Source organism: Triturus cristatus, chromosome 6, assembly GCF_964204655.1.
Source record: "Triturus cristatus chromosome 6, aTriCri1.1, whole genome shotgun sequence".
In the NCBI taxonomy this organism is placed as follows: domain Eukaryota; kingdom Metazoa; phylum Chordata; class Amphibia; order Caudata; family Salamandridae; genus Triturus; species Triturus cristatus.
Genome location: NC_140589.1, coordinates 864,888,189 through 864,901,320, shown reverse-complemented (window position 1 = coordinate 864,901,320; position 13,132 = coordinate 864,888,189). Strand labels below are relative to the sequence as shown.

The following is a 13,132-nucleotide window of genomic DNA, read 5'->3' as shown; positions in this document are numbered from 1 at the left end:
ATTGTGTCTATGCACATAAGCTGTATCTAGCATAAATGTGGGTACAAAATTATTTGCCATTCTCTCCTCCTGCTTGTAATAATCATATTTGTTCAGATGTTTATAGACTGGGACTTTTGAAAGTACCAAATCATAATTTGAGAAATGGTACTTGCAATGACCCTTTCCATAAAACATGCTAAGGAGCAAACTACAGCTAATGCCATACGTCAAGGGCAAGTAGTGATACAGAACACCCTCCTCGACTGAAGCATACACATGTAATAATCTCTCACATCCATAGTGTTCACATAGTCCTACAACAGCTTCGCATAAGCATTCAGCGTGTAATCACCTTTAGACAAATATACATGCAACAAGCGCTTAGCTTGCTCTATTAAACTTTTATCAAATCCTAATGTACCCTCTTTTGAGAGAAGCAGAGGTACGTATGTATATCCCATGTATCCCCACTCCCTGTACCATGGCTTTGTGTGGGCTTAAATTGGACTCAGTAATGACTACAGCTGCTACTATGATTACTCCTAAAATTAGTGTACCTATAATACATTTGTGCCTACGATTTGAATTTCCAGTCTCCATTTTCAAAAGTGGCTCGAAATTTAGCTGTAAGACGATCAAAACACACAGTTTCTTTTTCTCCCCCTTTTATGTACTGGCAATAAAGTCTTTGAGCTACTTCTTTTTGGATCCTAGAAAATTCTTGTAAAGTCTTTGGCACAATATTTACACAGCTTCAAAGACTTCCTTAGCCCTCTTTTTTCTTCTAAAGGAAAAGTCCCTATTTTTATTCTTCTTTCACTCTGACGTAGGTTATCTTCTTTTCAGAAACTTTTACTTACAGTTCCAAAAGTTCAATTTACATCCCTTATGAGATCAGAGCCAGTCTCATCAATGACTCGCTGTAACAGTTCTGCTCTGAACGCTGCAATCTTATGAGGGGTGGTGGGTTTCCAAATCTCGGAAATTCGATGTCTTCTAGAATCAAAGTCCGTTCACTCTCAACAGGATCTAAACAATCAGGATTAAAGTGTCGGACCTCGCTCTCCCCGGAATTTGTAGCTAGATAAGTCCAATCAGAAGAGGAGTATCTCTGACACTGCACTCTTGCTCTCCTTGATCTCCTCATAGTTCCTGAGGCGTGCTCAGTCTCACTCAGATCAGACCCCGAAGATTCACTTATAGGTGCAAGTTCTTTATCAGATGTAAGTCTCAAATTCCTCCTTCTCTCAGGCCACGATTCATTGAAGATTTCTTTCTTCCTTGTCTCCCCATGACCAATTTCCACACAGTGTCAGACTCTATCCCACTAGCAACGTTACGGTCTCCCTCAGAGTCTATACCTGGGTCTTGTGTAGTTTGACCCCTCTCAGCCTGTTCTGGTGGGTATCCAATCTCTTCAGAAACCTCCACAGCTTGACTTGCCCTCTTCGGTGACCCCTCGGTCACGGCTGGATCTACGTCTGGGAGAGGAGCTGGTATCCAACTGAATGGTACTCATTTTATCAACCTCCAAATAATGAGAGGCTGAATGGACTCACTGCAATTTGAACTTGTGACCCTAGGAGTCAAACACAAATCCCTTTAGTCCCCTGAGTCATCGGACACAGCTGAGTCACAGGAAACTATTAGATTATATTGTCCATGATTAATGTGATGAAAAAACAAAAAGGTAAACATAAAGACTACATAAACCAGATTCCATTGGGGACACACGGGCCAATTTCTTACAGACAAGAATTTCAAATGTAATAATCATAACTGATTTATCCAATGAGGATGAAGAAAAACATCCCATCCCATCAGGAACAAGGACATTTATTTTATGCATACCTACTGTTGATATATCTACAGTACAGCTTTTCATAGATTATATGTACACATTCCTATATTAGAGATGGTTCTCAAATAGACTGTGTATTTATACATTATTATGTCCTTGATGCATTTAAAGAATCAGCAGATCGTTATATCTACCAATTGATTTCTGCTCTGTGATTGATACATGCTTCCAGAGCCCAGAATAACTTATGTATTTGTAAAACCCAACTCAACGGTCCTTATTTAAGTGACCTCAGGATGAAAGGCTGAGTTGACCTGCTGGGACTCACAGCTGTTTGGGCTGCTTTGCATTCCCTGTGCAAAAGATGGGTTTTCTCTGGAATATGCTGCTTTCTCCTGCCTCCCCAGGCATTCCATAACTGTTTTCTTACCTGACATGACTGGATTGAACACTTAAAACATTTTTGTCTTTTGTTTATTTGCTCTTTTGTTGAACCATTGGCGCAATCAGCTGGTCATTCTCTGTATTAATCAAACAGATTGGACAGAACAGCAATAAACTCATTCATTAATCAATACATCTTTTAGCTATTTGACATGTTTCTAGCTCATTGATTCTGCAGAGCAGCTTGTTGCTTGGCCTGTTTTTCTGATTGACATGTTTGTACTTTGCAGCAATGTCGCGTAATGAAAACACAGCAAGACACCGCAGAAGAGAGAACAGGTTTGTACAAACAGTTCTATCATTTGCCCAGACCTATGCTGAAGCCAATATTTTCTAGACCGCTGGTTTTAAGATGTTAGTCACACGTCATTGGAGTATATTGTGTCCCATGCTTAGAAAAACAATAATGGCTGATCACGGAGGGTAGATTACATGTTAAGTCCCAGTTAATTAAGACCCAGCTTTAATATGATTTTACGTTGAAGTAGTGTCACTTTTGTTGTGCTGCCCCAATGCAAAATAATTTTTGACATTTACAAAGCCAATACAAAGTAATGTAATACAGCCATAATGCTGCCTTGTGTTACCCAGCATTGAGTAGGCATTACATGGGTTGAGCAAGGGTGTTCCCATGCATCCACCCATGTATTTTCATGCATATCCAGATGTACAAAGACTTCTAAACCGTGGTTTGCTCCAAAATGGTGCACCTAGCTGACAGAGGCGTAGCAAGAAGAAATATCTTTATTTCTGCCCGCTCCTTTTCACACAACGCAGTGCAGTAAGTTCCCTTCCTTCTCCGTGCTGTGTGAAATGATAGCAAATGTACCCCTTCATTTCTAACTGAGTTTTTCCTTAAATATAAGGAAAACTGCACTTCCTAAAAGTTAAGCCCCAGATTTCCTAAGGACTTCCACTGCCTTTGCATGGACGCAAGGTAACACAAGTCCTTAATTTATATATACTAAGCCATGCAATGAGCGATTTGCACCACCCTGCATGATTTTGTAAAGAAATGTATGGCGACACAGCAGCTGCATTGCAATTCAATTCAAAGTGGTAGGTGTTCCATGGGTGTAGCATGGGCATTCCTGTGCATCTGCCCATTGAATTTGACGAAATCTGCATCAAACATAGAAAGAGGAAATCGCCTCTTAGGGCGTTTTTTATGCAGGAAGGTTTCCTTTCATGTACAAAAACAATCCTGTCTGAAACACAGGCACCCGTTCATCATGGAGCATGGGTGCCTGCATTGACGATAGGGAGCTCACAGTGCGCCTGAGCAAGGATATAGGTGACGTGCGCCCTATTATATTAGATATGTAGATATATCAAAGTAGACATGGTACATTTCTGGTCTCTCCATTTCTCGCAGCGGAGCAAGTTACCTGCTGTGTTGTGTTCCATGAAACATTAGTAAACCTGACCCTGGATGTAAATGTTGCATTTGCCCCATGTGGATGTAGAATTGATAGCTGGTCACACAGGAGTTTTCATTCATGTTACTAATCTCTATTGTTAGACCACATGCTGTTTTTTTCAATCTGAACCTCTATTTTAAGCTACCGAATTCTACAGCCCCTCTTTTTAGCTGACTTAACAGCCTCACTGATCCCATTTTCTGAATGACCTAGATCAAGATAACTACATTGTTTTTTGTTGTATGTTTTTATTGAGAAGCACATGCCAATATGTAACCATTACTTCAAAAAGTGAATTAGACAATAAATCAAATCATAGTCACACAGTATAATACTATGAAATGTTAGCTTCTCAGATTTCTAAACACAAAAACCTAATACAGCTATCAATAGATACAATAGCGAAGATATTATTAATGATGCATCAAGCTGCGAATTAGATCTTAGAGAGAAGATCTGGAATGAAATAGGAAGCAGACAATAGAGGAGATGATTTAGATACTATGCAGTGTACATTAATTAGACTATAAAAGAGATAACATACAAATCCACAGATATAACATTTAAAATGGAGATATCCCCACTGCTTCAACAATGTCCAATACGTGAACAGTAAGTCTTAAGTAAAAAAAATAACAGCATTAATGGCTAAAGCGTCAACAGTCTTAATATCACAGTATGAATGAAAATAATAATTATGATGAGTAAATAAGGAGAGACAAAGACAAAAATTGGAGGAACTTATTGTATTTCCTAATTAGGAAGAACATTTTTAAGCATTACCAGAAGTAGAATGTGTATCACCTAGAAAGCTTTCCAAATTTGGATGAAAATTCCAACATCATCTTGAAATCTGTAAATGTGTTTTTCATATGATGCCATTTTATATATTTCAATACACCATTCATCATGCGTAGGACGTTGGGATGCTCTCCAATGTCATAATATACGCATTTTTGTTACAGTCAGTGCAATAGCTATGAATCGTCTTGTGTGGTTTGTTAGATTTGGGAAATCAGTAACATTATGCAATAGAACTAATTCATCTGTTAAAGAGATGGGCACATGTATTGCTCTTTGTAGAGAGACAGTTAAGAAGACCAGTATTCCTCCAAAACTGGACATCGGAATAAAACGTGTAGTATATCGCAGTCCTCCGGTGGACATCTCCAACATGTAGAATGGTGTAGTAAACCTGCTGCCTTGAGTTTTTGTGGTGAACAGTACCAGTCATGAAGAATTTTGAAAACAGTAAATTTCATTCTGGCCATTCTGATTCCCTTATCCATGTTAATAATGATGTCAGCCCATTCCTCATTGAAATAAGCAACATTAATTATCTCTTTGCCATTTGATGTGGAGTTGTGCTAGTAATGGGCATGAGTGTAGTTTTTGCACTATGAGATTATCGAATTCAGAGACCGACCCCCTTGAATTTACCCCAGGTTTGTAAGTATTGTAACACTGGGAATCCTCCAGTATCCAATGATATTATCCTAGCCTACTGAATAGAGGATGTTATTCCAATTGAATTTGTAGCCAGAAAGGGCTGAGAAGTGAGAAATGGTAGACATGAGTGTTGGGAAGGAAGTCAATTGATCAGTAAGTGTGAGTACTTTGTAATCCACATATAAAAGGATTTTTTTAAACACATTCTAGTGAAGGAATGCCTAACATTTGTGAACATTGTCTTATTGCTGCAGTCAGCTGTTCAAGTGCATGAAGGAATAAAAGGGGCGATAAATGACTACACTGGCGGGTTCTTCTTTGCACTAAAAGATTTTGAATGGAAACGCCCACAATTCACCTGTGCGGACAGCGTCTTGTCTAGCCATTTGATATTAGAAACATAGTCAGCATTGCCTAATCCCACCCTGTGCACTTTTCGGAACATATATCTTGACTCAATGCTGTCAATGGCCTTCTCTGCATCTAAGGATAATACTACTCTGTCTTTTCAAGCAACTTGGAAGCCAGAGTATGTGTGCCAAAGTATGGAGATGGTAACAAGAGTTTCTGCTTGGCTTGAGGTCAACTTGAGAGTTATGTATGAGTTTTGAGATAAGTTGTTTGACTCTTTTAGCAAGAATGGTTGTTAATAGCTTCAAATATGTATTCAGAAAGCAAATCGGATGATAATTGCTGCAGCTTAATGAATCTTTCACAGGTTTGGGGAGGACCATTCTGACAGCTTTATTTGAGAGTAAGGAGAGACTACCACTTTCCTCCGCTTTTTTATAGGCCTCATAAAGGGTGTCTATTGCTTCTGGTTTTACCCAACAGTAAAATACCTCAGGAAAACCATCTTCTCTCAGCGCTTTATTGTATGGGAGATTGGAGATTGTTTGAGCAATGTCGTCCTTTTTTTATTTCGCCCCTTAGTATAAGTCGTTCATGCTAATGCAGACAGGAAGTGTTACTTTATTGAAGAATTCCTGTTTTTTGACATGGTCATCATCAACCTCCGAGCTAAGTAACTTTGTATAATGATCTGCAAATGTATTAGAAATTGCCTGAGTCTCAGTTATTAGCTTACCTTCAGAATTGGGATAGCTATCACAACTTCTCTTTGTTTTAATTGTGCTGCTAGTAAACAGCCAGCTTTTTCTCCTTGTTCGTAATTGTGAGTCTTTAGTCTATGTATCATATAATCTGCTTTCAAGGTAAATAGTTCATTAAGCTCCATCTTAGCCTTCTCCAATCTGTAAACTTCAGTTGGATTAGCAAAATGATCATGTGTCAGGGTTTCGATATAATATTCCAGAATGGTCTTTTGCTCTGTTCTATGTTTATGAGCTATGGCAGAATCTCTCATAAATTGCCCCCTAATGGTGACTTTTGCAGCTGCCCATAAGATTTGTGGAGAAGAAAGAGAGAATTTGTTGTCTTTCATATAGGTAGTCAAATGTGATTGTAATAGGCTTTGTTAGGAATGCTGCTGCTGGTTGGCTAGGGTGAGCACCTAAGCCAGGCAGAACCCACCACTCTAGTCAGAATAAGGGAGTTACACACCAAAGATAACCACTGCTCACCCCCTTGGTAGCATGGCAGAGCAAGTAGGCTTATCTCAGAGGCAATGTGTAAAGCGTTTGCTCAACACACTCACACTGCAGTGACACATTAGGCACACTACAAAAGAGAGGGACCAGAAAAATATCCTTTGTATTATCCATAAAAACACATTAGATCACAATCACATATATCACTGTGCCACTTGGCACTGGTCATGACTTCACGGGGATTACATAAATCACTTGGACAATTTGGCCACTGTCATAGACATTACAGTTAGGTATAACCAGTAAATACTGCTATGACTGTACTCAGCATAACACCTTATGCATACACATTATCAGTAGTGCACTCACCATAGCAAGATCAGTATGGAAACTGTACATAAATACCACTAAGGGTATCGCAAGCATCACTGGAATCATCCATGCGGTGCCAGCATTACATACATCCCCCATCAGGGCATAAGAGGTAGTATTTCGCACTGCGGCTACCGTGCATTGGTTCTGGCAGTAAATACCGGAACACAGGGCACTGTGCCCCAACACCGATCTCCCTGGTGTTTCCAACAACTTCAGCCGGACTGAGACCTCTGTGGAGGCTTCCTTCCGGTCCACTAAAGCAGAGATGCTCTCCCCAGCACGAGCCCTCCAAATCCACACCAAATGTAGCCTTGGGTGTAGCAGGCCTGGGCCAGATGTGCTAAGTACCCAGAGGTCAGACACCCGGGCTCCAGCTGCACGGGGTGTGAGCAACTATAACAACGCTACCCAAGGTCCACAGACACGGTCCCAACTATTGGCACAGGTGGGAGAGGGGGCAGCCGTGCCTGCTTCCATAGGCTTTACTCAACGGGGCCTCTCTGTGGCGATCTCCCTGGGACCACTTCTCGGCCCCCTTTGGTCTCCTCGATGAGACCTCAGTGCCCACAGCCACCCACTTCTCCCGGCAGCCCACAGCTGATGGGAGCCTGCAAGGCTCTGCTTCCTCTTCCTTGTGGGAGCCCGTAGGGCTCCGACTTCTTCTCCCTGGTGTGCTGTCCCGCTTAGCCCCGCCCGCAACCAGGCTCAGCCACGTGGCTTGTTGGTTCTGCCTGGCTTCCTGCGCCTGCATGGGCTTCCTGCTGGGAGGCAGCAAGCCGCGACTCCTTCTTCCAGCTTCTTTGGGGGTTGAGAGCAGCCCTCCTTTCAGCACAATAACGTGGGGTAGGCTCCCTTCCAGGCTTTGAATCTGCAGGGTCTCCTGCTGCACGTTAGAGAGTAAGCCCATGTTTCAGGATCTGTCAACAAATCCAGCCCCCACCACGCGCCTCTGTCAGGTAGGCACAGTGTCTCTGAGCGCAAAACAATGAAACACTCCACGGCTGTATGAGCCCACACCTGGGGCTCAGACAAAAAAGCCCCAGCACACCCAAGCCCAGGTTCAGGGCCAAGAGCCCAAAGAAACAAAGTGCTCAAGTCTGCCCAGGCCAGGGGCACAGCAGCAGTCCTGGGAGAGCATGGGGGACACACTAGCAGGGTGCAGCCAGGCAGGCCAGCACAAGGGTCTCAGAACACAGTGGTTGTCCTTCTCTCAGCCCAATAGGCAGTAGATCAGCCCCCCCCGGAATAGTTCAGTTCCAAGGCAGTTCCTCCTGGCGGTCCAGCAGCCTGCCGGTCACTCGTCCCATGCAGTGTGTCCTTTTCATGGGGTCACACCCTCTTTACTTGTAGTCCAAATGTTTTTGTTCTGGGGGCACTTCAAAATACATTTACAAGTGCAAAACACCCCCATTCACAGTGTAAGCCTTGGCCCCAGACACACCACAGGGGGACGGAGCCATCATTGTAGAAGGCAGGCACAGCCCTATCCAGGTGCAGGTGCAACTCCTTCCACCACTCCAAATGCAGTCCAGGCCTATTCAGGTGCAAGGGAAAACTCCTCCCGCTACTCTAAATTCAGCCAAGGTCTATTCAGCCTAGCGATGAGTCACCCAGGCAGGGCAGGTCACACCTCAAGCCCCCCAGGGACTGGCGGGAGTGAATGCACAGCCCCTCTCCCCTGTCAGTCAGAACCAGACTGTTAATGCACATCCAGTCAGGGCACAAAGACACATAGCACACAGAAATGCCCACTTCTAAAAGTGTCAATTCTAAAATAGTAATAATATATCTGCTTTCACCAATAGGCAGGATTTATCACTACTATTCCAAACATACATAACATGATCACGCTACCCCTCTCATGTCAGGAATTACCACTAAAGCACATATCAGGGAAACCCCAATGCAACCCTACTAGATGGCAGCCTCAGAGAAGTGAGAAACCAAATAGGCTGTTTGTTACTACCAGGACATGTCACATAGTTAAGTCACATGTCCTACCTTTTACCTACACCGCGCCCTGCCCATAGGGCAAGCTAGGGCCTACCTTAGGGGTCACTGAAATGTAGTAAAAGGGAAGTTGCAGACGTGGCAACCACTTTAGATGCCACGTCGCGGTCGCAGTAACCTGCGCGCACAGGCCCTGCAGTGGCAGAGGCCTGAGACAGGTTTGAAAGGCTACTTAGGTAGGTGGAGCAAGCAGCGCTGCAAGCCCACCATTTGCATTTAATTTACAGACCCTGGGCATATGAGATACCACTGTACAGGGGACCAATAGATAAATTAAATATTCCAAACAGGTGTAGGCCAATCTTACCAAGTTTACAAGCGAGAGCACATGCACTTAAGCACTGATCAGCAGTGATAAAGTGCCCAGTGTCATAACACCGCCAACAACATGTCAGAAAAAATACAGGAGGAAGGCAAAAAGTTCTGGGATGACCCTTCAAAAAGGGCCAAGTCCAACAGGCATAGAAACTGTTCCACAGTATGATGCATTTGGGTTCCAACCCAGGGCACAGCTCCTGCGGCTACAATGTGACCTGTGGTTGTGGAATTCTCTACTTCAGCTTTTCTTCTTTTGCCATTCCCTCATCAGTGCCCTCTTGCATGGACTATTGTGTTTGTGGTCAAGCACTGATCGCAACCCCACTAGCTGCCTCTGGTACCTCTGCAATAATTACTAGTGCTGATGTGTTTATGGTTTTATTAGATAATATTTAAATGAAAAAGTAAACATATTTTTGTCCTTTCCTTTTCTCTGTATTTATGTACAAATTTCAAACAATATTTTGTTTGTTGATACATTCGAGGTCAATTAAAACCAAATGGTTCTATAACTACGCACTTTCAATGTGGTTATTCTTTGAGCTCAGAATACGAATTGCTGTCTCTAGAGGGCGACGTCTTTCACTCTATTTTAATGACTCGTAACCTGGTTTCCCAGTTTTTGGATCTGGTCCAATTCGCATTATTTTCTACATTTACAGATGTAAAAATATTTTTCCTGCATACATATCTGCCCATAGATGCACCTCGCACTTTGTGAATCGAGCCCAATATGAACATAAATAATGCGCAATGAAAAGTTGAAACCTCCTTTGGGCTTCTTTCTACTCATACCTTGGTCTCTTTGGCCTTCGTTCTGACTTTGCTAATTATTTCTAAAGGTCGTGTTGCCCAGACTTAGAGCCTGGTTTCAGGGTCACTGAGGGTGCAGCATGGTAGGTTTGCAGCACTCACATTACAGTATTAGGATGTGTCGCAGATGCTGGTTTTTCTGCCCAACCTCGGTATATGCTGGTACATACGATCTTCAAATAAGCATTTTTGTTATTTTTTACTGCCATTTTGGACAGTAATAACGAATCAACTACTGATGAACAGACTAGTTTAAATGTATCTCTGTCAAAGAGTATTGTTACGTTGCTTCAGGGTCAAAAAACAGCACCACCAACCAGACGCAAGTCTGTAAAATATATATTGTTAGGAGTGGGCTGTAGTGCTCTCACATAACAGCACTGCTTTTGGGGGGCTGGTTAGTGTACACCCCACTCCATAGTGTTGTTGGAACCTCAATTATGAAGCAGAACGGAAGCATGTATTAAAGAACATAGGGGCATATCAGCAAGGGCCGGCGATAATTATCGCTAAGCGCACTTAACGCTAGGATAATTATCGCCAGCTATCGTGGAATTTTATCACTGAGATAGCATGCTATCAGCAACGCTTATCCCAAAAGCGATAAAATTCCTCGCGCTAACAGCCAAAAGTGAGATTATCGCTGGAAATCTAGCGATAATATCACACATTTTGGCGTTAGCCTGCTGATAAGGCAGGGCATACTTAGCTATTATATCCACCTTACATTGGATATAATGGCTAAATCATGGTGAAAGCAGGCGTAAGGAAAGTAGCGTTAACTGTGGTTAGCGCTACTTTTCTTATCGCTATACCTGTTAGCGATTCGCCTTGATAATTGGAGAAATGTCGGTTAGCGACATTGCTCCAGTTACTTTGGGACGGAACGCCCACTTTGCATCTCATTGCAAAGGTGGGCGTTATGGGAAAGGGAGCTAAAGCAAGGAATCACGCATTAGCATGACCTTGCTGATTAAGCGATAAAATTATCGCCGCTTTTCGTCCGAAAACAGACGCTAAAGCAGCGATAATTTTTCATCACCAGCTTGCTGATATGCCCCATAAACTTCAGCTTCGTTTACGTAAGGACTGTAAAACATGTTTCAGGGCATTACCCATTTATAAGGCGTGTAATGACTAAGATGAAGAGATGGAAATGTATATGTGAAGATTAAATGCACTAGAATGTACTGAGATCACATGAGGCAACACTTGAATTGTTTGAGTGCTGTCATGTGACAGAACCACCAATAACTTGAAAAAGACCTTTACACAGATCTGCTTAGAGGTCACCCAACGCAAGGCAACAATTAAACTTTCATGGCTGCTTACATGAACAGGAGAGAGCAGACCAGTGCCATATCTACTAAGATATGGCACTGTTCGGCTCTCACCCTGCACTGGTGCACTTTAGACAGCCATGGCCAACGCAAACATTGTTGTTCCATATTCCAAGGTTGTTTGTGTTGTGTGAAGTATGGGTTTTTGTAAAAGAAAGGGGGTCCCATTGACTATAAAAACTTGGCTGTGTGTTGAGTAATGCAGCAAACATGGCAAGTGTAAAAAACAAGTATAAATGAAAATATTTCGCCTCATTACGCTTGCCTCAAGGAGGCAAAGAAGTAAATTCTTTGTAGATAGGGATTTGCATGAACACCCATGGGGGGTTGCATGTGAACGCCTAAGCATCACCCATGAAAAGCTTCCCTGACACAAAGTAAAACAAGGCAGCTCAACTTTGCATTACTTTGAGTTACAGTCCAACACAAATCACGATTTGCGTTGGGTTGCAAATACAATCGAAACACTTTGCTTCAGAAAAATAGTGCAAATCTGATGCAAAACTTTTGTAAAGCTGAGCCATTGTGCATACTAGCTTTCGGGTGCCCAGCTCCTTTGCTGTTCTTGGTGGCATTGTAAACAAAACTGATTTTGGACCAGGATTGCAGCACCTCAAATAACAAAAATTCCAGCCCTTTTGGTAATCGGTAAATAAAGGATAATGGGCGCTAATAAAGAACATGTACATATGTGGTTTTGTTGTGCTGTATATTGGTATCCTACTGAATGGTACTCGATTTATCAACCACTAAAGGATGAGAAGCTGAATGGACTCACCACAAATCGAACATGGGAGCCTAGGTGTCAAACACAATTCCCTAGGGGCAGCTCCTCCATTATAGTGGAGGAGCGTTGCCCCACTGAAATGCCCCAGAGACTGAGGATATAATGGTAATGAAGTTAATTCATTACCATCTTATTTTTCACCACCCTGTCCTGAATGGAGTTTCAGGACGGGCAGGGCCTTCTGAATGGCAGCAGGAGGAAAGAGGGTGGGCTGCCTTTGCACTTGTTTAAAGTGTGCATGTTTCTTTGGCCGGCCTTTTGTAAGTACAAAAATATTGTGAAAAAACTATTGATGTCAAAAAATATAGTTGTACAAAATACCGATTTTAATATATATATATATATATATATATATATATTCACCAAAAAACTCCATTTTGCTGGGGGCCCCCAATCCTGCAGGGCGGGCTCAGTTTCGGGAATGGAGATCCCGGAGATTACGTTTTTGCCACGAAAAGAAATGAGCCCAACACCGACTTCCAGAGCAGCTTGTTTTTATTCGTCTACATCGCAGGGCAAGGAAACACTCGATAAGTCCTTACGCGTTTCAGCGTTCTCTTCGCCTTGGTCACAGGTGAGTGCTTTTTAAAGTCCATGTGGTCACGTGCCTTCAGTTCGACACTACAGATTCCAGAATGCACTGGTTGTTCCATCTGAAAAAGTACATATTTATATTTAGCTTCAATAGCGTAACTGTCATCAAATGTCACAATCATTCAGAGTGCGCTTGGTATTAAAACTGCAAAGTGCATTAAAAGTCCCGCAACGCTCATAGTATTGCTTTTCCTGCGGTGTTGTCAGAGAGAGGATTGCCTCTCTCGTCACCCTTTCTCCGTCTCATG

General features: G+C 42.5%; 1 long non-coding RNA gene across 1 annotated transcript in view; it reads left to right on the top strand.

The window, feature by feature from the left end:
* LOC146817973 (uncharacterized) overlaps positions 1-13,132 on the top strand; it is a 227,424-nt gene that overhangs the window by 55,459 nt on the left and 158,833 nt on the right. The window contains exon 2 of the long non-coding RNA XR_014962605.1: positions 2,458-2,506. This is a non-coding gene — a long non-coding RNA (uncharacterized LOC146817973). The remainder of the gene's footprint in view (positions 1-2,457; positions 2,507-13,132) is intronic.